Here is a 24071-nt window from a genome sequence, read left to right as displayed (position 1 = left end):
CATACAGGGCGGAAAATATAACAGTGATCTAGTTGATGGAACTGGTCAAGAAGCTGATACTTGTAGATTCAGCTGCATTACCTTTTCTACTCGCTTTTTTAAAGCTGTTATTGATATTGCAATTTCATGTGGTATTGAAAATGAAATTCCCGACTTCAGATTCCACTGTGAGGCATCCAAGATTTGATGGCAATATCTAAGCAGATAGTAACAGTTGTTGGAAATTCTCACACGTGTTTTTGTGTTTTTATTAGTACTCATAATTGGTCATTCCAAAATGCAGTGATACGAAAATGTTTTAACGGAACATAAACATAAAAAGTGCTTGGGGTTAGAAATGGTGGCGTTACATTGTTTTTCCAGTAGACCGGCTCTAAATTTACAATGTTGCCACTTATTTTGTGTTGCCCAGTTTTTGTGTAATTTTGCATACCTCAGCTTACCTTTCTCCCTGCTTTCCTTCCTTAAGAATGACTTCTTGACAGCCACCGAAACCATTTCTGAAGACACTTCAGTGATGATAAACTGAAGATGAACCTCTCAGGTCCTGTAGGACTTTGAAATAATGTCCATCTGCTGTAGATAGTTTCACACCTGCCACTTCTTTTGCCTTCCACTTATCCAGTTTTCTCAATTCTTTTTAATGCCACACTGCACATCATGCAGCATTATACCAAGTTTAGGCTAATAGCTCTTTGCAAATCACCTTATTGGTGGAAAAATACATTTTTTATGCCTGTTAAACTATGTTATCCTTTGGAAATTTTCATAGATTTGCCTAAAGAGTGCTAGTAACAAATAGTAACTGCTAGTAAAAAATTATGTAACATGTAGACACAACATGGGCTTCTCACACTTTTGCACAACATTGTATCAGTCAAACATGTAGCAGTAGCAGCAATACAGGGGAGCTCTCTGCAGAGTCAAGCAAGCCATTTGTTAATGAATTTGTGTAATAAACTACTGGAATCCCTTTTCTGTGCATATCATATTGTGCAGAATAATAAATATTTTCTACACCCATCTGCATCTTCTAAATGACGGGTTTATCATAACCACGTAACCGAATGTTTTTAGAGGGTTCCCCTTTAATTTTGAGATTAAAGTAATGTGACACATATAATAAAGTGCTAACCTTTTAGGCATATACCATTGACAAGGCTTCAGATTGGTCCCAAACTGTAGCATGAATCACATCCAATATGAAGCTGGAGTGATAAAGAGCTTCCTTCATCAACAAGAAGAGTTCCGCAACATATTGCAACATGGTATGGCCACCACAGAAACTTGACCATAAGATTACTGAGTCAGGGTGGGATTGCATGAAGAGACAGAAAATTCCAAAAAAGAATCGTGCTCTGCCAAGTACAGTTAAAAACTGGCCTGGAAAAGCAGTTACGCAAACTGTGCACAAATATTAGCTTTACTTCTTTTTGCCGCACTTTCAAAAAAGCTCTTCATGGACTTACTTCATGTGCATTGACCAGGAGCTGGTTATAAACAGATTTAGCACTGTTCCATATAACGGTTACGGCCTGTCATCTTCTTTACTCATTCTCCTCATTTCTTTGTTATTATTGTTATCACAGTGTGACACCTTCGGTATCAGCATTTTAGCGTTGGTGCCATTGCTTCAGCTACAATCGAATGTGATAGATCCCAGAGACAACACAACAGCAAAAAGTGTGTATGCCCATATACTTACTGACTGCATTTTGACTACCAACTGAGTGCAAATAATTTGGCTGTGACTGAAGCCCAGTGAGGGTTTTCCACAGCCATTTTGAGGGTATAACTGAAAATGAGCACCTGGGGTTTTTATAATACAGACAAACACACATGTGAGACACACACACACACACACGCACACATCCTGACTTTGCCAGCAGCTGCAGGTGAGACCTAGTGAGGCAAGTCTTCACTCCTGTCATATCTCATCACTTGGCCAGACACTGTGTCTTTGACAGCCTCATCAACCACACAATGGAGATACGCGGGTATCTGGGGGTAGAAGATGACACAGGCTCTCTATCAAATTGCTGAGGAGAGAAGCAACCGCAAAATGGGACATAATAATGGACATTGTTGAAATGATTAAGCACCAAGGAAGTTCGATATTAAATATATATTTATATTTTACAAAAATGAAGAACATGTAAACTGGTGTGTTGTTTTGAATCCCTGCTTTATTAGGCAACAAAGACAGTCCTTGAAGTCAGCTGCTTGGTGCAGGCAGACAGGGTTCACTTCACGGCTGATGATGATTGCCTTTATAAATAATGTCAGTGTTTAGGGTCGAACTAAATGCAATATTCATGTCCTGAGGCGTCTGAAGAGAGCAAAAATTCCACTAGCATGACAGAGAACGAAAATAAGTTGCACAAGTGCTCGTTGAGCAAAATTCAAAAGTATTACATAAAGAAAAGACACAAAACTGAGGGAAGTTGGTTGCAGCTGACGCTTTCTGCAAACTGCAGTCTTTGTTCTCGACCTTTCATTCATCCACGTTTTTCTTTTCAACCCGTCTCATCAAAATAAACTGTTTGCCTCGAGCTGTATTTACATGGTGACTAGAGCAGATTCACGAAAGAAACAACTTCATTCCCTGTTCAAATTTGTTTGAAACAACAGCCACTTGCTTTGAATACAGCAGCAAAAAAAAGAAAAAAAATCAATATGCTGCAAACTGCAAATGGCATTCATTTCAGTAACTCAATTAAATGCGCCCTATTTTTTAGATTGCAGCCTAGCGATACAAATCATTAGTCTTGCTGCGTTAATTATCCTCTCTCTCTCCCCTGCTCTCATATATATATAGATATATGTATACACAATGCCACTGAAATGCACAATCATACGTATTCTGAGCCTTCCTCAAATTCATTTGCATCTTTTGGAAAGCTATTCACATTTTATAGTATGCTGAATATGAGTCAAGGGTTGTTCCCTAAAGTTTCTTGAAATAAAACATAAGCACCACACGGTCTCCTCTGCGGTCGTCCTGGCTTTGTTCAGTAAAAAAATAAATAAAAAAACCCTCTCCACTTTACGGCTGCAATATTCCACAGCTGGCTGCCTCTACATTTACGTGAAGCGTTTTATGCAGCGTTTTTTCATGCGTACTTCAAGTGAGTCTGAAAGCACAAGCACCACTACCACCATATTTTATACCGTGTTCGTGTTATTTCAGTTTTTTCTCTTGTTAGCAGGTCTCTTCAGAGAATCATTGCCGTGTATGGGGTGGAGACAGCCACCGGCTGGCCACTATTACAATGCACATGACTTGAGTGTTCTGTGGCCCTTTAAAATCTGTTAGAGAAAATCACAATGAGATGTGGCAAAAGTCCAAATCAAGCCCTGAGCCTCTGCGGCACAAGTTATTTGCAAACTTTACTGAGAATTATCACCTGAGCGGGCCAAATAACTGAATGAAGATCACTTAAGACCAGAGCCAAAACCAGGTCTGGTTTAAAGTCCAGTTTTATCTCATCGAGCACTTACAACACCAGGTTAAGTTAGTCAAGACAAGTTTGGTTTTGGTTTTTTGGTTTTTGGTTTTTGTTGGTGTTGAAACAGATTCTCATGTTTTTTTCTGCCTTTCTCTCTGTCCCTATCGGTCTGTTTACTTGTCCCCCCAGCTATATTTTCTTTCTTTTTTTTCTTTTCTATTCTCTGCTCAAAATTAAAAATCCTAATAAAGTTCTAATAAAATATGACTATCAAGTGGACGATTATAGCGAATGCTGTAATGGTCCACTTGTAAAAGTAAATCTGTTTGGTATTTTTTGGCCTTCAGACAACAGATCTGATTGCTACACTGTCGGACACAGCAGACTACTCCAATCAACTCCAATTCCAACTCCTTCAATAACACTAAGCTAAATGTTGACATAATGCAATTTTAGATTGAGATGAGTCCAAGTCAAGTTTTACATCCTTGTGATTTAAGGTCTGGTAAAAGGTCAGGCAAATGGACAGAAATATCAACTTAGCCAAGTCCATCACCACTTACACTCTGTAGACAAACAAAATAAGCCATTCAGTTTCTTAATTTTTGAATTCAAATCAATTAAATTTAAATAGTGCCAAATGACTACAACAACCTAAAGGCACTTTATATTGTAAGGTAAAAACCCTACAATAACAGAAGAAAAACCTCAAAAAAATCACACAACCCCTCCTAGCAGTTCCACAATGAGCTGTAAGGGATACTGTTGCAAAGCATTTAAGAATCACGGTATATGATTGCATAAAGCATAGAAGTCACCAATGCTTTGCTAACTCAGTAACCACAGAGCTCCAAACCTCCTCTGGCATTAACATCAGCACAGAAACTGTGTACTGTGAGATTCATGGCATGGCTGAGGAACTCCTATCAGTTTAATGTCAATTTTTAAAAAAAAAAAAAAAAACATTTATTTGGTTAATTTAGTGATCTGACTCTCAGTGGCTCCAAAGTATATCATTTGCACATTTGCCTAACAAGCAAAAGCTCCATGATTTAAATCTGAGTGGAGACCAAGAGTGCTTTGGGGTTGGTTCAGGAAGGGCATCTGGTGAACAAATCTGCCAAATCAAACATGCAGAGCTACCTGCTGTGGTGACTCCTTGTGAGGAAGAGATTAGCTAAAAATAGTTAGAGATCTGCCTTCCCAGTAGTGCAGCAAGGTGGTGCTTTCTTTTTAAGATGAAGTAGGGAGTTCACAGAGGCTGACAGAGATTCTCATCATGTTGGACTTGTGAATGCGGTGGACGAGTGGAAGTCTCATTTATGTGTCCAAACTTTTATCTGGCTTATAAAAAAAGTCAAAAAGTGATATTTGGAAAGCATTGGGAAAATTTAAACAAATGGCCATGTGTGACACGTCCAGACCAACCCTTGAGATTGCAAGCCAAATTTTACTGTGAAAGGCAAATCCAAATCAAAAATCTCATTTGAGATAAGTCCAAGTCAATTCTTACACAGTGATAGCAAACTGATCGAGTCCTTTAAATTTCTGAAGTCTCCATGTGTCACTTATCACAAATCTCACATCTGCAGTCCAGCTGGTGTAAAATTAGAGACATTACTTATTCACTTTAACATTTACAATCACGCCACCACCTTAAGCACAGTGGGATGATTGGATCATTTGCAGATGCCATTTGTGGCTTACTGCAGGAGGTCACAAGCAAGCGCTACATGAAATCATTACTATGAAAGGTGAGGTTTAAGTAAAAGGCTGAGAGAGTGGAGGGGAGAAAGGCAAAAAGGAAGTGAAGCAGGGGTGAATTAGAAAAAACGAAAGAACATAATAAAAGAGCGGCATAATTGTGACAAGCTTTGACAGTATTATGGAACCAGCAGCAGCATGGCTCCTGCTCTCGGCACACAGTAGCAGCATTGTCCATCTTTCAGATCCCAACAAAGAGCTGGGGTCCTCTGTGGTCCGTTCCTCCCTCCCCTTCTTCCACCCCTCACCAGGGATGGATGTTGCTCTAATGCTGCCCACACAAGCTTGGCAGCTTTCTTTTCTCCCTCCCTCCAAGGACCTTGGCAAGTTCTCTGTACTTATATTTCTTCTATTCCTGTGCTATCTGAGGTTTATTTTAAAAAAGACGAGATAAGAAACACTCCAGGAAGACTTCTTCACAGATTGCACATTAAAAATGCCAACACTTCCTTTAGCTGGTGCAACCCTGTGTGTGTGTGTGTGTGTGTGTGTGTGTGTGTGTGTGTGTGTGTGTATATATATATATATATATATATATATATATATATATATATATATATATATACATACATACATACATACATACACACACACACACACACACATATATATATATAGGTGTAGGTGTGAAAGATGTCCTTCACTTTTCTTGGGGAAAAAGTGAATGACAGGATTTTCATCATGTTATTTTTTTTTCCATATCTGTAGTTTGCAGTGGCATACAGTGATGTTCATGCAGCCACATCCTTTATGCGATGAGAGCACTATAAATGCAGTCCATTTATGTTTTGTCACCACAAATCCTGATCTAACATAGTGAAAACACATTTTAGAAGAGCTGTGCTTCTGCCACGGCGTTTCTCTCCCTTCTCTACCCCTGCCTTCACTGCTCTTTGATACAAAACAAATCGATACAAAGGAAGAGAAAAGCAATAGTGTGTCAGAGTGTGTCTCTCTGAAGAAATGTGGCTTAAATTCCAGAGATTACATTTAACTGGGGAAATGTCAAGGTGGATAACATTACCTGTTACCAATCCGGGGTTCACTCTCAAACTTGGCAACCAATGAATTCACTGTTAATGGATGGACAAGAAGAGAGGCAAAAAAAACACCATAGCCTATCCACTGTATAGTGTCAGGGCTCTGTGTGCGGGCAGGCGGAGAGGAGGATCCAAGCGCAGGACTCAGACACTAACTTTAAACTCAAAAACCTCAGCTTTATTGCTGGTACAAAAACAAAACATGAAGTGAACACTGAACATGGAGAACCGGGAACACACAGGCATGATCTGATGGTACGACGCGACACCGAGCATGGGAAAACACAGGGCTTATATACACAGGGTAGTAATGAGGGAATGGACAACAGGAGGGAGACACAGCTGGGAGAGATCAGGACTAACGGGACAGGGGGAACAAAGCAGCACACACTAACATAAGACAAAGACTTTCACAGTAAAACAGGAAACATGAAACACTACTCAAAGACACGGACTCAAAACAGAGAGACAGACAGAACATGACATATGAAACTGAACTCAACCTGCAGTAACATGAGAACACAAACCCTACGAACTAATCCCTAAAGAATAAGCAAAATATTCTTTAGGGAAATAAACTATCATAGCTATGCAGATGACACACAAATATATATCACAATGTCACCAGGAGACCAAGGCCCTGTACAGGCTCTTGGTAAATGCATTGAGGAAACTAATGACTGGTTGTGCCACAATTTTCTCCAGCTAAACAAAAACAAAACTGAAGTAATAGTCTTTGGTGCCAAAGAAAAACGATTACAGGTCACCAGAGAACTTCAATCTATACACCTAAAAACCACCAACCAGGCGAGAAATTTGGGTGTAGTGATGGATGCAGACCTAAACTTAGAAAAACACATTAAGACAATAACAAAATCGGCTTACTATCACCTCAAGAATATTTCAAGGATAAAAGATCTGATGTCTCAACACGACCTGGAAAAACTAGTCCATGCATTCATCTTTAGCAGGCTTGATTACTGTAACAGCATCTTTACAGGTCTACCTAAAAAAATCAGTCAGACAACTACAGCTCATTCAGAACTCTGCTGCTAGAGTCCTCACTAAGACCAAAAAAGTGGACCACATCAGTCCAGCTCTGAGGTCTTTACACTGGCTGCCTGTCCGTCAGAGGATAGACTTTAAAGTTCTGATGCTGGTTTATAAAGCTCTGAATGGTTTAGGACCAAAATACATCAGTGACCTCCTGACCCAGTATGAACCTTCCAGATCCCTCAGGTCATCTGGATCCGGTTTTTTATCAGTTCCCAGAGTCAGAACCAGACACGGAGAAGCTGCATTCAGCTTTTATGCTCCATATATCTGGAACAAACTCCCAGAAAGCCTCAGATCAGCTGAAACACTCAGTTTATTTAAATCCAGGTTGAAGACTCACCTATTCTCAGCTGCTTTTGAATAAAGCACCAAATCCACACTTTTAAGCTTAAATTTCAAAACTTACATTTTAACTACTGACTTTATCTACTGTTCTGATTTTATCTACTGTTCTGATTTTATCTACTGTTTTGATTTTTGATTTTAAATACCGTTTTGTTTGTTTGTTTGTTTGTTTGCTTGTTTGCTTGTCTTAATCAATTTTAAATCGTGCTTTTTATTTGTTTTTGTTTTTAATGTCTCTGTAAAGCACTTTGAATCACCTTGTTGTTGAATTGTGCTATATAAATAAACTTGCCTTGCCTTGCCTTGCCTAGATTCATAATCATAAGAAAAGAATCCAAAATGCAAAAACACACTAAAACATAACAACTCAAAATACTGGGTCCAATGGACCCAGAACCGTGACAGTACCCCCCCTCTAAGGGCTGGCTCCCGACAGCCCTAAACAAAAAAAGCACAAGCACCAGGCCAGGGCAGGTGGAGGGGGTCCAGGAAGGAGGGACAGAATCCAAACAAAAAAAACAAGGAGCATGAGTCCAGAGTAGTCCATAAACACAAAAAAACAAAAACAGCACAACACAAACACTGGAGACCCAGAAACAGTCCAAGAAATCCAAAGTCCAGCGATACAGAAACAATCCAAACAAAACTAGACCGGAACTCAACACGAGTCCACAAAAAGTTCAGGAGGCCGACCGTGCGAACGGCAACGACAGGAAAACAGTTCCGGTGGCCGACCGTGCACACAGCAACGGTGGCGACGGGCAAACGGTTCTGGTGGCCGACCGTGCGCACGGCAACGGCGGCGCCGCAGGCAAAACCAATCGGGAGGCCGACCACTTAGAAAGCAGTGGCGGCCACTGAGCTGGTCTGGAGGTCGGCCGTGATGCCAGCGGCGGCGACGAACTCTTTCCGGAGGCCGTCCTCGACGGCCACGATGCCAACTTAGAGGCCTTGAAAACGGCCGGCAGAGCCGAGGCGGAACAGGACGGACCGGGTCCCATGACGGTGCGGCAACCGCAGGGCCAGGCGTGGACGAAGACACAGAGGCCGGGCCAGGCGTGGACGAAGGCGGAGCAGAGGCCGGGCCGGGCGGCTGCGGAACCAGAGGGCAGCGAGACGGCTGCGGAACCAGAGGGCAGCGAGACGGCTGCGGAACCAGAGGGCAGCGAGACGGCTGCGGAACCAGAGGGCAGCGAGACGGCTGCGGAACCAGAGGGCAGCGAGACGGCTGCGGAACCAGAGGGCAGCGCGGCTGCTGCAGACGTGGATGAAGCTGCGGCTGCTGCAGGCGGCGATGAAGCTGCGGCTGCTGCAGGCGGCGATGAAGCTGCGGCTGCTGCAGGCGGCGATGAAGCTGCGGCTGCTGCAGGCGGCGATGAAGCTGCGGCTGCTGCAGGCGGCGATGAAGCTGCGGCTGCTGCAGGCGGCGATGAAGCTGCGGCTGCTGCAGGCGGCGATGATGATGATGATGCTGCAGGCGGCGATGATGATGATGATGCTGCAGGCGGCGATGATGATGATGATGCTGCAGGCGGCGATGATGATGATGATGCTGCAGGCGGCGATGATGATGATGAGGGTGACGGCTGAACAGCCCTCCCCGGACCGCCAGCAGACGGGAGGATGTGCTGTCTGGGTCCTCCAGGACCCTCAGCTAAAGAGGTGTGGTGCTGGACGGGCGACTCCGGCCCTCCAGCTGACGACACTTGAGGCTGGCTGGGTTCTCCCGGCCCTCCAGCTGACGACACTTGAGGCTGGCTGGGTTCTCCCGAACCCCCAGCTGACGACACTTGAGGCTGGCTGGGTTCTCCCGAACCCCCAGCTGACGACACTTGAGGCTGGCTGGGTTCTCCCGAACCCCCAGCTGACGACACTTGAGGCTGGCTGGGTTCTCCCGAACCCCCAGCTGACGACACTTGAGGCTGGCTGGGTTCTCCCGAACCCCCAGCTGACGACACTTGAGGCTGGCTGGGTTCTCCCGAACCCCCAGCTGACGACACTTGAGGCTGGCTGGGTTCTCCCGAACCCCCAGCTGACGACACTTGAGGCTGGCTGGGTTCTCCCGAACCCCCAGCTGACGACACTTGAGGCTGGACGGGCTCCTCGGACCCTCCAGCTGTTGAGACATGAGGCTGGACGGGCTCCTCGGGCCCTCCAGCTGGAGCAGATGCAGGGCCAGAGGCAATTGGGACCCCTGGCTGAGGGTGAAGATGAGTGGCTGACCGAGCAGTTGACAAAGCTAATGATTCCTTTACTAACTGCGCTACTGACTGGGTTATGGACTGTAACAAAGTTTGTAGTAAGTCTAATTGTGGAAATGACTGAGCTATGGGTAGCGGAGCTGAATGTGGTGGAGGTGGAGACCGAGCTACGGGTGACTGAATTTGAGATGAAAACATTGGTGGAGGTGGAGACCGAGCAACCGGTGGCTGCTGAGCAGGGAACACTGGACACCGAGCAACCGGTGGCTGCTGAGCAGGGAACACTGGACACCGAGCAACCGGTGGCTGCTGAGCAGGGAACACTGGACACCGAGCTACAGGTGGCTGCTGAGCAGGGAACACTGGACACCGAGCTACAGGTGGCTGCTGAGCAGGGAACACTGGACACCGAGCTACAGGTGACTGCTGAGCAGGGAACACTGGACACCGAGCTACAGGTGACTGCTGAGCAGGGAACACTGGACACCGAGCTACAGGTGACTGCTGAGCAGGGAACACTGGACACCGAGCTACAGGTGACTGCTGAGCAGGGAACACTGGACACCGAGCTACAGGTGACTGCTGAGCAGGGAACACTGGACACCGAGCTACAGGTGACTGCTGAGCAGGGAACACTGGACACCGAGCTACAGGTGACTGCTGAGCAGGGAACACTGGACACTGAGCTACAGGTGACTGCTGAGCAGGGAACACTGGACACTGGGCTACAGGTGACTGCTGATCAGCTAGCTGAGCTGAAGGTGTGGAAATGAAAGCTACACCAGTCCGTACTACAGGAGAGAATGTAAGTGTGGTTGGGTGATGATGGTGAGGGTTGCATTTCTTCTTTAAGGACGGATCAAACGATTTGGCGATAAACCTTGGCAAAAAATGCTGCTGTTGTTGAGAGCACCAAGTTGCGAGGGCCCCCAGGAGAACAACTGAATCCTCTTTCCCTGGGCCGCCCATGCCAAACAGTTCGAAATTTAGCCTCGCTCTTAGAGCTGTTATTATGTGTTTGAGTCCATTTATATTCAGAAAACTGATAGTCGAGGCAGTGGACGACAAAAAATTATCAAAAAATACTACCTCCAACAGCCTCTTCTCGGGGCTCGCTGCGTGGGCTATCCTCCAACAGTAATCCCATAGGTGTGCGAGATTCTCTCCCTTGGAGGCAAAATGTGAGTCCGCTGGATCCATACTGGTCGCGTCGTTCTGTCAGGGCTCTGTGTGCGGGCAGGCGGAGAGGAGGATCCAAGCGCAGGACTCAGACACTAACTTTAAACTCAAAAACCTCAGCTTTATTGCTGGTACAAAAACAAAACATGAAGTGAACACTGAACATGGAGAACCGGGAACACACAGGCATGATCTGATGGTACGACGCGACACCGAGCATGGGAAAACACAGGGCTTATATACACAGGGTAGTAATGAGGGAATGGACAACAGGAGGGAGACACAGCTGGGAGAGATCAGGACTAACGGGACAGGGGGAACAAAGCAGCACACACTAACATAAGACAAAGACTTTCACAGTAAAACAGGAAACATGAAACACTACTCAAAGACACGGACTCAAAACAGAGAGACAGACAGAACATGACATATGAAACTGAACTCAACCTGCAGTAACATGAGAACACAAACCCTACGAACTAATCCCTAAAGAATAAGCAAAACATAGATTCATAATCATAAGAAAAGAATCCAAAATGCAAAAACACACTAAAACATAACAACTCAAAATACTGGGTCCAACGGACCCAGAACCGTGACAGTATAGGGCCATTCTGGCTGTTTGGGTGTTTTTTTGTTCCCGGCTCTTGGAATGTGTTCACATTCAGCGGCCCAAGATGAAAGTGCACTTCGTGTGACACAATAGTAAACTTGTTCTTAAGTCCATGCACATTTACTGCAATATTCAAGACAATAAAGGGCAATCAAATTCTTATGACCCTGTGTGAATTCAGAAAAATGCGTTATAAAAATCTAACCGGCTATTTTGTCATGTGAGTAAATGAGTAAGTTTACCAGGAGGGGTGCTAAGGAAAAAGACATTTTTACAAGACAGATTATGTGGGGAATTATTCCCCATGTCGTAATTGGCTTTCTTTCAGCGTTACAGTGGAAAAGAAACACTGAACTTGTAAACATCGTAATGTGTAATTTATTCCCACCATGATGGATGCTGGAGCTTAACTGTTAAAGTGACAATTTCCCTCAAACCAAATTTGCATATTTATCCCCTGAACTGTTGCTCTGTTTATCCATCTACACTGATTTGGTATCAGATGGACAGTTTTGAAGGTAGAAATGGCTCCATTGTCTTGAATATAACAGATCCAGACACATTCATACTTGCCTTGTGGTGCTTAAAAGGATCAGAATAAATAAATACACTTTTTAAAAAAAGAGGGTATTTTGAACAAATCCACGACATCTGCACAGAAGGCCATTTGGCCGCTATGTTTTTATTTCCAGAAACAACCCCTGAGTCTAATATTGAGAGCTATAAAATGTTGCTAGCTTTCCAAAAGATGCAGAAGGATGTGAGGAACACACAGTGCAATAACATCATGATTATCTTATTTCAAGGTGATCTCCACCCTACTTTCTGGTGTCTCCATCCTAAGGTGTTTCATCTGTACCTGACTGTTTCCCCTGTGTAAACTCTGTTTTTCCCCTCTCTTCTCTGCCAGATAATAGAATATGTACTTAGTTTTCCAGCATTAGGCCCTCTGTGTATCAAACCTGGTTTTATCTGCTTGCTTGGTTGGATTCACTTTTACGTCACCAAACTCATTTTTACTTAAATAAAGTGTTTAAATTATTACTCCTGCTGAGTCTGTATTTTGTGTACGATTACACAGTATATATATACCCAACAGACAGTTTATTAGGCACACCTTTCTACTAAATAGACTGGCACTTATATAACACCTTTTTACTCAACTTGAGCACTCAAAGCACATCATATCACAAGTTGAATTCATTTAATCAGAAACATATTTATACAGCACTTCTTTTCTATGCCTGTGTATTTTTTAAAGCTCAAAGTTCAGCATCTTGCCCAAGGACATGTGGAATGAAGGTGCTGAGGATCGATCCACCAGCCCCCTGACTGGTAGATGGCCTGCCCTTCTGGCTCAGCTGAACGAGGGATAGATGGAGTGGTGTGGTTTGGGGAATAGTGGCAGCTGAGGAAAGAGGCACACCTGACTTATATCGCCTTATTAGGGACCGGAGGAGGACACAGATCGCTGCGTGGTTTTGTAATGCAGTCGGCACTCAAATGGTAAGAATAAAAAATAAAAACAGTGTGTGTAAATATCCCATTGTCTCTCATCCTTACTGAGGAGAACACACGGCGTTAAAGGCTACTGCCACAATCAGCAGTTTCTGAAACATTTAGACCAGCTCCTCCGGCACCAACAACCATGCCACGTTCAAAGTCACTTAAATCACCTTTCTTCCAGAGAGATAGCACGCTGTCAACTATCTGCAGTTAACAAGCAGCTGAACAAGGGTACCTAACAAAGTGGAAGAAGAGGAATGCTTTGTTCTGCAGAGTGACCCCAGTGGGTACGCTGAATGCAGATCATTTGCAGAGTGGATGCACTCAGAAATGAATTATTGTTACTGGCTACGGCTGCAGTCACATTCTGCACCTTGCTGCCCGTCACAGGAAAATAAGACGGTTTGCTTTTGTTTAGAGATCTTCAAAGCACAGTTCACATGTGTTACGCATCACTACAGGCCCTCGGTGATACCTTAGCAAGGGGTTAGGAATAACCTACATTACATGATTAAATTACATGGTTTAAATAAATAAATAAATAAAATGCAATTTCATTTATGAACTGAGAAGAAAAATATAGTCAACTAAAAGTAAAGGATCTCTAAAAGTTGGTAAGCTGTTGAAAGTGGTCATTAAACCATAAACTATTATGACTTATAATATATGTTACATTATCCATATTTGTTTGTAGTCAGATTAACCCACATCTTCTTTCTCTATGAGTACTGACTTGTAAGTTAGATTGAAGCAAAGGTTGTTTCTTTAGTTAAAATTTGTTCTACCTTGTATAATTACTTGAGAGTTGTCTCGATCCTTGTTCGAGTGTGGTTATAACGGGTACCTGGCTGCCAGGTATTTCTCATGTTTTTAGTGGAGTCTGTATGTGGGAGAAGAGCAACCTTGAAAAAGAGTCCAATTCTGAAACAGCAAATTGCATCTAGCCAATCCCCACTGGGTAAAAAATACCTGCCTGAGCCCAAACTGCCTCTACGGTCAGCGTTCTCTGTTGGAAACATGATACTGAGATAAGCTAATGATTCCCACCTCAAAAAAAAGGTACAAACAGAGCCATGATGGGTGGGTGATACAAAGCCATGTCAGCAGTTGGCAGTCATCACTAACGCTAATTGCAGCCTCTGTCCTTTTAGAGGAGAGAAAAAGCTTTTCCAGGTACAACGATGCAATTGCTTGGCCTGATTTTATCACATCAGTCTGTCAGATTACAGCAAGGCTCCATACCAGCAGCTCACTTTGCTTTTCTGAACCCACTGTCAGGGGCTAGTTTAAAAATTCTAGCACACATTTTTATTTGACATCTATCTCCAACTAAAGTCAACTTGTGGTCCAGTTTTTCTTTTGGGCCTCTGCTGAATCACAGCACATTTGCCTCTGCAAACAAGCTGTCAGGGTCAGTATTATCCAGCTTAGACTGATGTGTGCTTTGACCATCAGTTACTTCAAAACAGTAAAAGCTACAAAGCCAATCTAAGTTTGCTGCAGATCGCCAGCACATTTCATTCTACCCTCTGTCACATGAAATTCTTCATCTGATACCACGCAATGAGAGGGAGAGAGGAAGGGAGAGTGAGCTCCAGCTTCTGTCACCGAGCCACACCGGGAGCATACTAATATCAGCTCAGTCCAGCTGCTCTCCACGCTTGGATAGATAAGCTTGATTATGAAGCATTACAGAGCCGCCCTGTCTGACGACACAAACCGCTGAACTGTGTCACAAAGGTGAATGCCCACAATGCGGGGAAGTGACTGGCCAATATGAAACAGAGCAGGATTCAGCTTGTTAGGTGTCTGATTTCTCATTATTCTACCAAGGTCTTAAAAATTGGTTTAAGGGACCATTTTTGATTAAATTTAGCTGTTTATTTTTTCATGTGAATCTAACTGCTGGACTGTTCTGTTCACAATAGACCACAATTAACTTCTTATATTCATGAAGCTGAGTCAGACAGCCTCTGGATGGCAAGAGTCATTTTTACTAGGTGCATCCGCATGTGGTTTCCTGTTAATAGTGGATTCAGAAAATGGTTAAGGGCCATTTAAAGCAGCGGTCCCCAACCTTTTTTTCCACCACAGACCGGTTCATGTCTGACAATATTTTCACGGGCTGGCCTTTAAGGTACACAACAAAATAAAACCAATACCGGTACCAAGATTTATTCATACCACACGGGAAAAGACCCAGGGAAACCGAGTTAACAATAAAAATAATAAAAAATAACGATAAAAACTAATAAAAACCCTGAAAACCATAAATTTCACACCCGAGCCTCAACTCTCGCGGCCCAGTACCAAACGACTCCGGACCACGGGGGTTGGGGACTGCTGATTTGAACCATCCCTCAATTCTTTATACTTTTTTCAAGCAGTCATATTTTCTTGAGAATTTTAGAGATTTTAAAATTTTGAGAATTTTAGATTATATCTTTACGGAGTTTGTTACTGGTAGCGTGTCACAAATTTAAAAAAAACATAATTTGTTCCTGAATTTGTGAAAAATGCCAAAGGTAGCGCAGTTTGACAGGCATAACATAGTATTTTTTTGCACCAACGACATGATTCCCAAAGAGCTGAAAAATCTGGCTTATCGTGCCATGGTGTGCAGTTTGTGCTTGTCCACCGGACAAGTGGAAGGTAAAAGAAGAAGTGGCAGCCTTAAAAACTGCTATCTACTGCAGATGAACAGTAACTGAAAGTCATGTCCTTAAGAAATAGGAAAAAAGTCCAGCAAAGACCTATCACAGGACGTGAGAGATCCATCTGGCCCTTTGGCTGGTTCATCTACTGAGGCCTCATCAGAAATGTCTCAGTGAAAGAATGGATGTCAAAAAGCAATTCTTACGGATGGGGAACGGGTGATATATGCCACATTACACAAGAAATGGACTGAAATGGGCAGGTTTTATGGAGTGATGAATTCAAATCTGAAATTTTGCTTCAATAGGATTAGGAGAAGTCATAAACAAGGTACAGCAGTGAGAGTCAAAATTGATGTAATTATGAATGCAAAAACAGCCCATCAGATTTCTATCTGCCATGTGATACCATGTAGACAGCATATGAATGGCATTTCTGAGTAAGACAATGATCCTAATTACACTGCCAATGTGAAAGAAAAAAGTATACCTGGATTTGAAAACACAATTGGACCAGGTCAGTCATTGATTGGCCTCCCCAAGGTCCGGACCTCAAAGTTATTGAAGCAGCGTGGGATCATCTTCAAATAGAAATGACAAGAAAGCTTGTCTAAGAGAGTTCAGACTCTGTTGATGTCATTTGTCATATTAAATATTGACTTTGAAGTTCATTAAAATTGTACAAACTCAGTTTTTGCTATTTATACTTTATTTCCATTTATACTTTATAAATTAAGGTGTGACTAAAGAGCACTACAGCAATGAAAGTTAGGTGTAGTCTTGGTTAAAAGTAACTGAAAAAACTGTGTTAGATAGGGTTATGTCATTGTTTTTGCAGTGCAAAATGTTCTTTGTTGATCCAGGTTTAAAGTTTCAAAACCTACTAACGGGACTGCAGAGATCTTTTATGAGGACTTTTGGTTGATTGTTAATATAGAAACTCCTGATTTGTGGAACTTCATTAGTTTGAAAGAGAAATCTTTGTTTTACATCTTTTGGTGAGGGCTAGCCAAGCTATGTTACTACAAAAAAAAAAACAAAAAAAAAAACAGCTCTATCGTTGTTAGGTTGTGGTGTGATATTTTCAGTCTTACGAAAGGCCAGCAGACATGGAAAACTCCTATCACTTAGATGTGACATCACCCCTCAAATAACTACTGTGTATTCTCCTATGCTCAGCAGGTCAAAGTGTTGCCAGGCAAAGCTTTCACGAGTTTCATTAAGAGCACCAAGAAGGCCAACCATAAATGCACTGAATTTATGGAATTCATAAAGTGGGGTGCCAAAATGTCAATGGTGTGCTTGTTTGGTGTTTCAGTAGTAAGCAAGCATGCATTGAGAGGACTCTGCTCAAAAGCAGGGTTATTGGAATGTCAACACTTTTAAGAAGATGGATGTATACTTAGAAAATAGAGTGAAGTAGACCTAATCACCCCATTAAATTGCAGTTAACAAAAAGGTCAGTGATTTCAAGTTCGACATGTTCTAAGCAGTTCCAGCAGAAAAGCATTAAGGCAGTCTGAGAAGGCCATTGGTGGTGGATGCGTAGCACTGAACCACATATAGGTGGCTAAAAAAGTGAGTCCATTTTGAGCTGTATTGTTACATTACGTTAATGTTAATGCATCATATTAGTTTAGCTCTTTTTTCAACTGGTTCTTGCTCATTGGGTAATGCAAAATCTACAACAGAGAGTAATCTTTTGGGAAACTTTTCAATATTTTTTTTATCCCAGATAAATCAACATGTCACACTATTGGGAGGTCATCCCCACACTGCTATAAAGACAAGCAGATATGGCATATTCCCCTAGCATCACCAGGTCTATGGTATGCTGATAGCCCCAGGCATGGAGCTGTGGCGTATATAAGGATGAAGCAGAGGGGGCTGTTTTAAATTCCCCCAGTGGAGGGCCAGTGTGCAGCTAACATACCATGAGGTCTGAATGTGCAGCTTCAGCAGGATTCTGGAGGACACTTAAGGATCAAAGCCCCGCAGAATGCCTTTGAATTCTGGAGGTGCATGAGTCAGAATTTAAAGTTAAAAGTCCGAGGGAGCAGTAATGACAGAATTTTGTGAGTGACTGTGTGATTTTATTCATCAGTGCTTCCCTGTGAGGGATTTGATTTTAATACAGGAAAGGAGCAGAGGATAAAAGATTATGTGAATGTGCTTCAGTCTAACAATAACTGGCAACGTCCTCTGTGTGAGTGGTGTTCAAAGGGTGTTCCACACATTCACTCGCATGTATAAGGAATGTCACACACTTTGTCACGTTTTGACAAACCGGGGAGGAGACTCTGCTGTCACATCAAAAGCTCTGATCATTTTTCCCTGTGTGTGTGTGTGCGTGTGTGCATATGTAATTTCCTTCCTACCTACCATGTGTCAAAAGGGAATGCTTTTGGGCAAAAGCATAAAACTTTTAATTAAAGTGTCACTCTTTGGCTTTGCTTCTGTCTGCTAGAGATGTCAATGCTTGCTATACATCCTACGCGGCTAGAAAACCCTGACAAATGTAGTCTGCTGGTAGTTTCACACCTAACATGATAGATATTATATCATCAGTCACGTTAAAAATGTGAAAACTTAAGGGCTCTGAACTATGATTGAAACTCATCAGTTAGACAGAAAGCCATTTAATGTGTATGCAGTACTTATTTTAATACAGTTCTGTGCAAAGTTTTAGCCACCCCTGATTTCTTTATATTCCGCTTGTTTTTGACAGTTGACTGTTACCCAGGCTTTCTGAAGGTCTTTCAAAGGTCACGTGCAGATGAGGAATAGTGAACATATTTTGAGAAAGGACATTAAAGATGGAACAGCCAGGCAGGAGAGAAAGAGGAAGACCACAGAGGGGGGGTTACGGATTAGTGAGAAAGAGGGTTGGTGTGAGAGAAGAAGGTGTGAGAGAAGAAGGTGTGAGGGATAGGGTGAGATGGAGGCAGATGATCTTCTGCGGTGACCCCTAAAGGAACCAGCCAAAAGATCGTGGTAAACAAAATACAGGCACACAAAAAAAAAACAATTTCTCGAGAAAAAGCTGGTGTTTTGTAACATTCTGGGGAAAATAATAAAGGATTCCAGACAAACCACTACAGTAAAATGCGTGTCAGGCACATTAATTATAGTGCTAGCTTTAGTAGGCATACAGTCATGTAGAAAAGTCCTGAGCCACACGTAATTTCTTTATATTTTGGTTCCTTTGTTGTAATTTTTATATTAGTCTTGAGCAATAGTTTTCCAGGCTTTCTGAAGGTCTTTCACAGTTCTTTGCTTTTTCATTAATTTTCAGTCCAGTCCTAGTACCTGACCATTTTCAGAGGAATGTTTGCTCTTTGTTAAGTCATGTAACACAAGCATAGGCGTCATTCAAATATAAGGAAGGCATCTAACTCAAGAGATTAGCCAATGTTGTGTCTCGACGGACCTTACTGTGAGATTATCCTGATGGCTGAAGACCTTTCCTCAGCACTGTAGGCATGCCAACATTCACTGACTTGGCTAATAAAAAGAAATTTGACATCCTGTTTTAGTGATAAATTAGCTCAGACAAAGAGCAGGAGCAACATTGCTGATTCATATCATCTCTGGCCGATAATGAACGGAGAGGCTTTCTGCTTTCTGACCAAGGGCCGCCTTTTTACACAGTGTTGCGCCATGCTACCATTATCACTGACGCTGTGAGTTCTCACAACACTTTAATGCACCTTTGATGGCTTCCATCGTGAGAGACATTGGCAGAAACTGCTGAAGTTAAAAAGTGACATTTCATGTTTGCAGAGCTCTGTTTACTGAGACGTGGTGCTGCATCAGCCGCAGAGTGCCACTGCGATGCTTAAACTCGTGATGTATCCTTTATGACACTGAGAGCTTCTGTGGCAGCTTGCCCATTCAAGACTTGCATCTCCTTGTCACTGCAAGTCACTGTTTGATACTTTAGGCTTCCAGTCTCCTTTGAAAGGGTCCTCCAGCCTTGGCTTCCCTACATGCAAACACATTTTTCTTTTGATTCATCACCTTGGGTCTGAGCTGCACTTAGCCCAGTACATCCATCCCTTTGTTGAAGAAACAAACACCATATGCACTGGGTTAATTTATCCTTCCCTTTTCCCCCCTCCTGTTTCCTAAATGTGCCATGCACTTACTTCTCATATAAACTCTGTCTGAATCCTCTTGTAGGACATGCAGAATGACCTTTCAGTGTTTTGAGGCCTGAGACTCAAATTCCTGTGGGCACCATTATGGTCCCATTTCTCCTGGTCATTTGTTTTCTTTTTTTTTTCTCTCCATCTAACAGTGCAAGCTGAGACCCACATCCCTCCCCCCGCTCCTCCTCCTCCTTCCTGCTGCCTCCTCCTCTTCGCTCACCTCAGTCCCAAACACTGTAAACAGTGAGGCTTTGTGTGCAGCTGTTGTGGTCAGTCTGCAGGCTAAAGCCAAGTCCTTATGAAACATCAGTTTGTGCATGGTTTTGACCGAGTTAGCGCCCAGCTTCTTTGGTTGACCTGAAGAGACAAGAGGGCGGCAGTGACTGGTTCTGTCTGCGGCTTATGCAGCCTTCAAATACTCATAGGCGTATTTCGGGGCCACGAGTGGCGGTGTGTTCTCATTTTACTGTGGTCTCGGTGTTACGGTAGACTCATGTGAACCTTGGGTACCTCCTACTGGAATAGTGGCCAAACATGTAACAGTGGAATCAGTGGCAAGCAGTATAGATTAGGATGAATCATAGTTTGGCTAAAATTAGAATGAGCTGTGTTAAGACGTTTTGTGGGGAGATCCAAATGAACTGTTCGACTGAAGAAGATGGGCGTTTCAACACTTGGAAAAAACATGTCTGGTTTATATCTGAAGACTTAACAACCTCACAATAACAATTCTGTGATCATCAAAGTTATGCTATAATGTAAAGACAAAGGCTGTCACTGCCTTTTGTTTTGTCTGTATAGTAGGAACCACCCAGGACTCCTTTAAAGGTAATGTTGTCCACTGCGAAATACCCAGATCGTGATCACATTCATCATTAAGTAATTCCTTTGATGTCTCAGCTGTGCATATTCTGAACATTCTTTGTGTGTGTTTGTATTTTGTATTTGAAGTCAGTTGAATTAATCACACTCTGGCAACAGGCTCACCACCCGGGGTCTCGGATGTAGCCGCCTCTCACCTCTGCTGTGAATCTTTCTTCATTCATTATATCGAAGCGGAGCTCAATCAGTGGAATTCTATTGACTGTTATTACGTCTTTCCAATCAAATACCCAGACAGCAGTGTTCCCGGCTGTGGGTAATAAAATTAAATAAATTTGTTATCAAGTTTATTTTCTAATGGAAAGTGAAGAGACGATGCCCAGAGAAGTGAACAGCAGTTAGATGAGTCATCCTCGTCTTGAATTACTGCCAGACATTTTGAATGCGGTACCACAGCTGCGGTTGCACGGAGAGATGCGCCTAGAAACGTAATACATCAGATACTCTTAGGTACACTTTGATTTATGCTTTCTTCCATGATCAGTTTTCACAATCAGCTCCATCTTAATGAGTCAGAGAATGAAATGGAAAAGAGGACGACAGATAGATGGATACGATAGATACGTTAGATAGTTCTGTTAGGGTCGGAGCTGAAAGCATGGACCCCTGCTGCCTTGTATATGCCTTGTACAGTGGTGGTGGTGTAATGGTGTGGGGGATATTTTCCTGGCCGCTTAGTGTAAACTGAGCATTTTTTAAACAGCACAGCCTACCTGAGTATTGTCACTAATGATGTTTATCCCTTTACACAGTGTACAATAAGCATAACGATTACCAAAGAAAGAGGCTGCAAAAAGCTTTGTTGTGCGAGAGAATTAGATTCAGGTAAAAATGTGTTAAAGTGTATTTGACGACCATTTCCAATCAAGACATTATGTTATTTCATTTTGGAACCTCCTCACTAGCAGTAGGATGAGGTAGAGCCCTTGAATGGCATCAGTATTTTCCATCCTTATGTTTAATAACATTAGTCCCTACAAAATTGACCTCTGAAGATCATTTTTTTAGGGCCTGCACGTTCGTCTACAATCCAGAAATAAATCAGGTGAGGGGGTGACAACTAAAATGACTGGTCTGAGAATCCCACTTGCCCAATGTGCTTCAGGTCTGTGGGGAGGGACGTGTCCTTTAGAGGACCTTGCCATGCCTGATCAATATCCCTCTGGCGTGAACTACAAGACAGTCATGGTGAGAGAGAAAAATAGTCGGTGTGAATTACTCCTCAGTGGTTATGTGTCATTTGCCCTTTAAGATGCACATGTCTCTTATCGGTGCACTCAGTTGTCATAAACTTAATGCAAAAGGCCTATTAATATGAGCAATGGCGGGCGAGCCCAATGTTTTCCTCTGATTTATCTGTGGTGGTGCAGGAAAAACGAATAGCCTGTACTATTGCAGCACTGCATCGGTCATAATTCTCAAGCTGGCACCTTATTCACCACGAAAAAATACATACAGAGCTTTATAATGTATGCTCTTCTTAACTGCAACTTCACCTGAATTAAATTCCTGGCACAGGACTTTGATTACATCCTTGCTAAGTACCACAATCTGATTTCTCCATTATGTAAGGAACGAATACAAATGGGCTTGCTGAGGGAGAGACAAAGGGGCAGAAAGAGAGCAGGGACACAGGGAGAGATAACAAATTAAAAGAAAGGCAGATGGAGAGACAGAAAAAGGGGGTTAGAGACAAAGAGGAGGTGAAGAACAAAGAGCTGAAAGAGCGGATTTGAGAGCAGCCATGTCGTCTGGATGAGCCTCTCTTGACCTTCTTGGTATGAGGAATTGTGATGGAACAAACACTAGGCTTTGAATCCACCCCATGCTCAAATGGACTTGGCTGGCAGTCGGCACTGAGTGCATGGCAGGGAAAACAACTCATGTGGCTTTACAGGAGCATCTTTAGGCTTGGCTGAGGTAATCAAAGCCTGACTGGTGCCTGGACCTACGTGTTCCCAGATCCTCTGACCTGTCACTCTCCTGCCAAAACTGGAGCTCATTTGTGGAATATGGTATGCCTTTCTGCCACGGCTGGGTAGGATGCAGGTCTCAGTAGAGTGTGGGATCAAAGTCTGCACATTTCTCAGTGTCACCCAATGATAACCCTTATTTCTCCTGCCAAACTGGATTCCAATCATATTTTACAAGCAAACTGCACTTTTTTTTTCTGGTCATTTCTCTGACCTCCTTCATGCGAAATAATAATCTATCTTAGATTGTAGTGCTGTTTACATTTGTCTCCTGAGATATACCAGCTGTTTTAACAGTTGATACAAACAAAGACTTCATCATTAGATGATGACCTAAATTATAATTTGAAAAAAGTCTAAAAACTAATTAGCCTCAGTAGCGTAGTTGAGATATATCTGCCTTCCTGAAGTCGTTTCAAAAGGTAATTGTGATGTTTTTTTGAATCTGCAGAAATTTTTGATGCTTATCAGAAATCTTGCTTGAAACACATTTAAATGTCTCAAAAATTTTAAATGTGTGTGTGAACCTCCAGACCTCCACCTAATGTTTCCCATCAATGATAAAACAAAACCTGCTCCGATGGCAGCAACTCAGAGACTGCTGGAGACCAGATGAGGTTAAACCTCAGGAAAAAGTCAGAAAATAGTTGTGGGTTTGATTAGGAAACATGCTATCTGACACCGTGACTCTTTGCTCTGCAGATCGGACTGTGGCTAGTCTGCAGTTTCCACTTGAGAATTTGTCCAGCTCTTTTGCAAGCCCTGCATTCCCACAAAACATAATTCAAGCTTTCCTTGGAAGAGTGATTGTTGACAAAAACAGCACTCAATACAAAGCCTCTGAAGAGAAGCTGGCCATTAGTATTCCATCAAATGTGCAACGCATTGAACTAAACCTTGCGGACTTTATTGAGTTCTAAGTGCATTCATTATGCTTTTATGTATCTGTCTCAAAGTGACACCTGATGTCTACTGCATCTTTTTTTCAAATAAAGGGTTTGAAATAACATCCATTTTAAAAAGGGTAATTACTGCAGACTAATGTGTTTATTCCACAGTAATTACATTAATAAATTCGCACTGCCTGAAGGTCATATGGCTGAAGTTTTAGGCTATGTTTGTGGTTCTCAAGCAGTGGATCAGGCCCCAGTGCAGAGAAACACTGGGGAGTAGAACTAGTGATGGGATTATGTTTTATTGTTAGAGAGTTTGGGATGTAGGACCACTGGGATATGCTGACACTGCAAGCATAAAGTTA

This window comes from Pelmatolapia mariae, linkage group LG8, assembly GCF_036321145.2.
Source record: "Pelmatolapia mariae isolate MD_Pm_ZW linkage group LG8, Pm_UMD_F_2, whole genome shotgun sequence".
Classification (NCBI taxonomy): domain Eukaryota; kingdom Metazoa; phylum Chordata; class Actinopteri; order Cichliformes; family Cichlidae; genus Pelmatolapia; species Pelmatolapia mariae.
Note: the sequence above shows the minus strand (reverse complement) of the source record.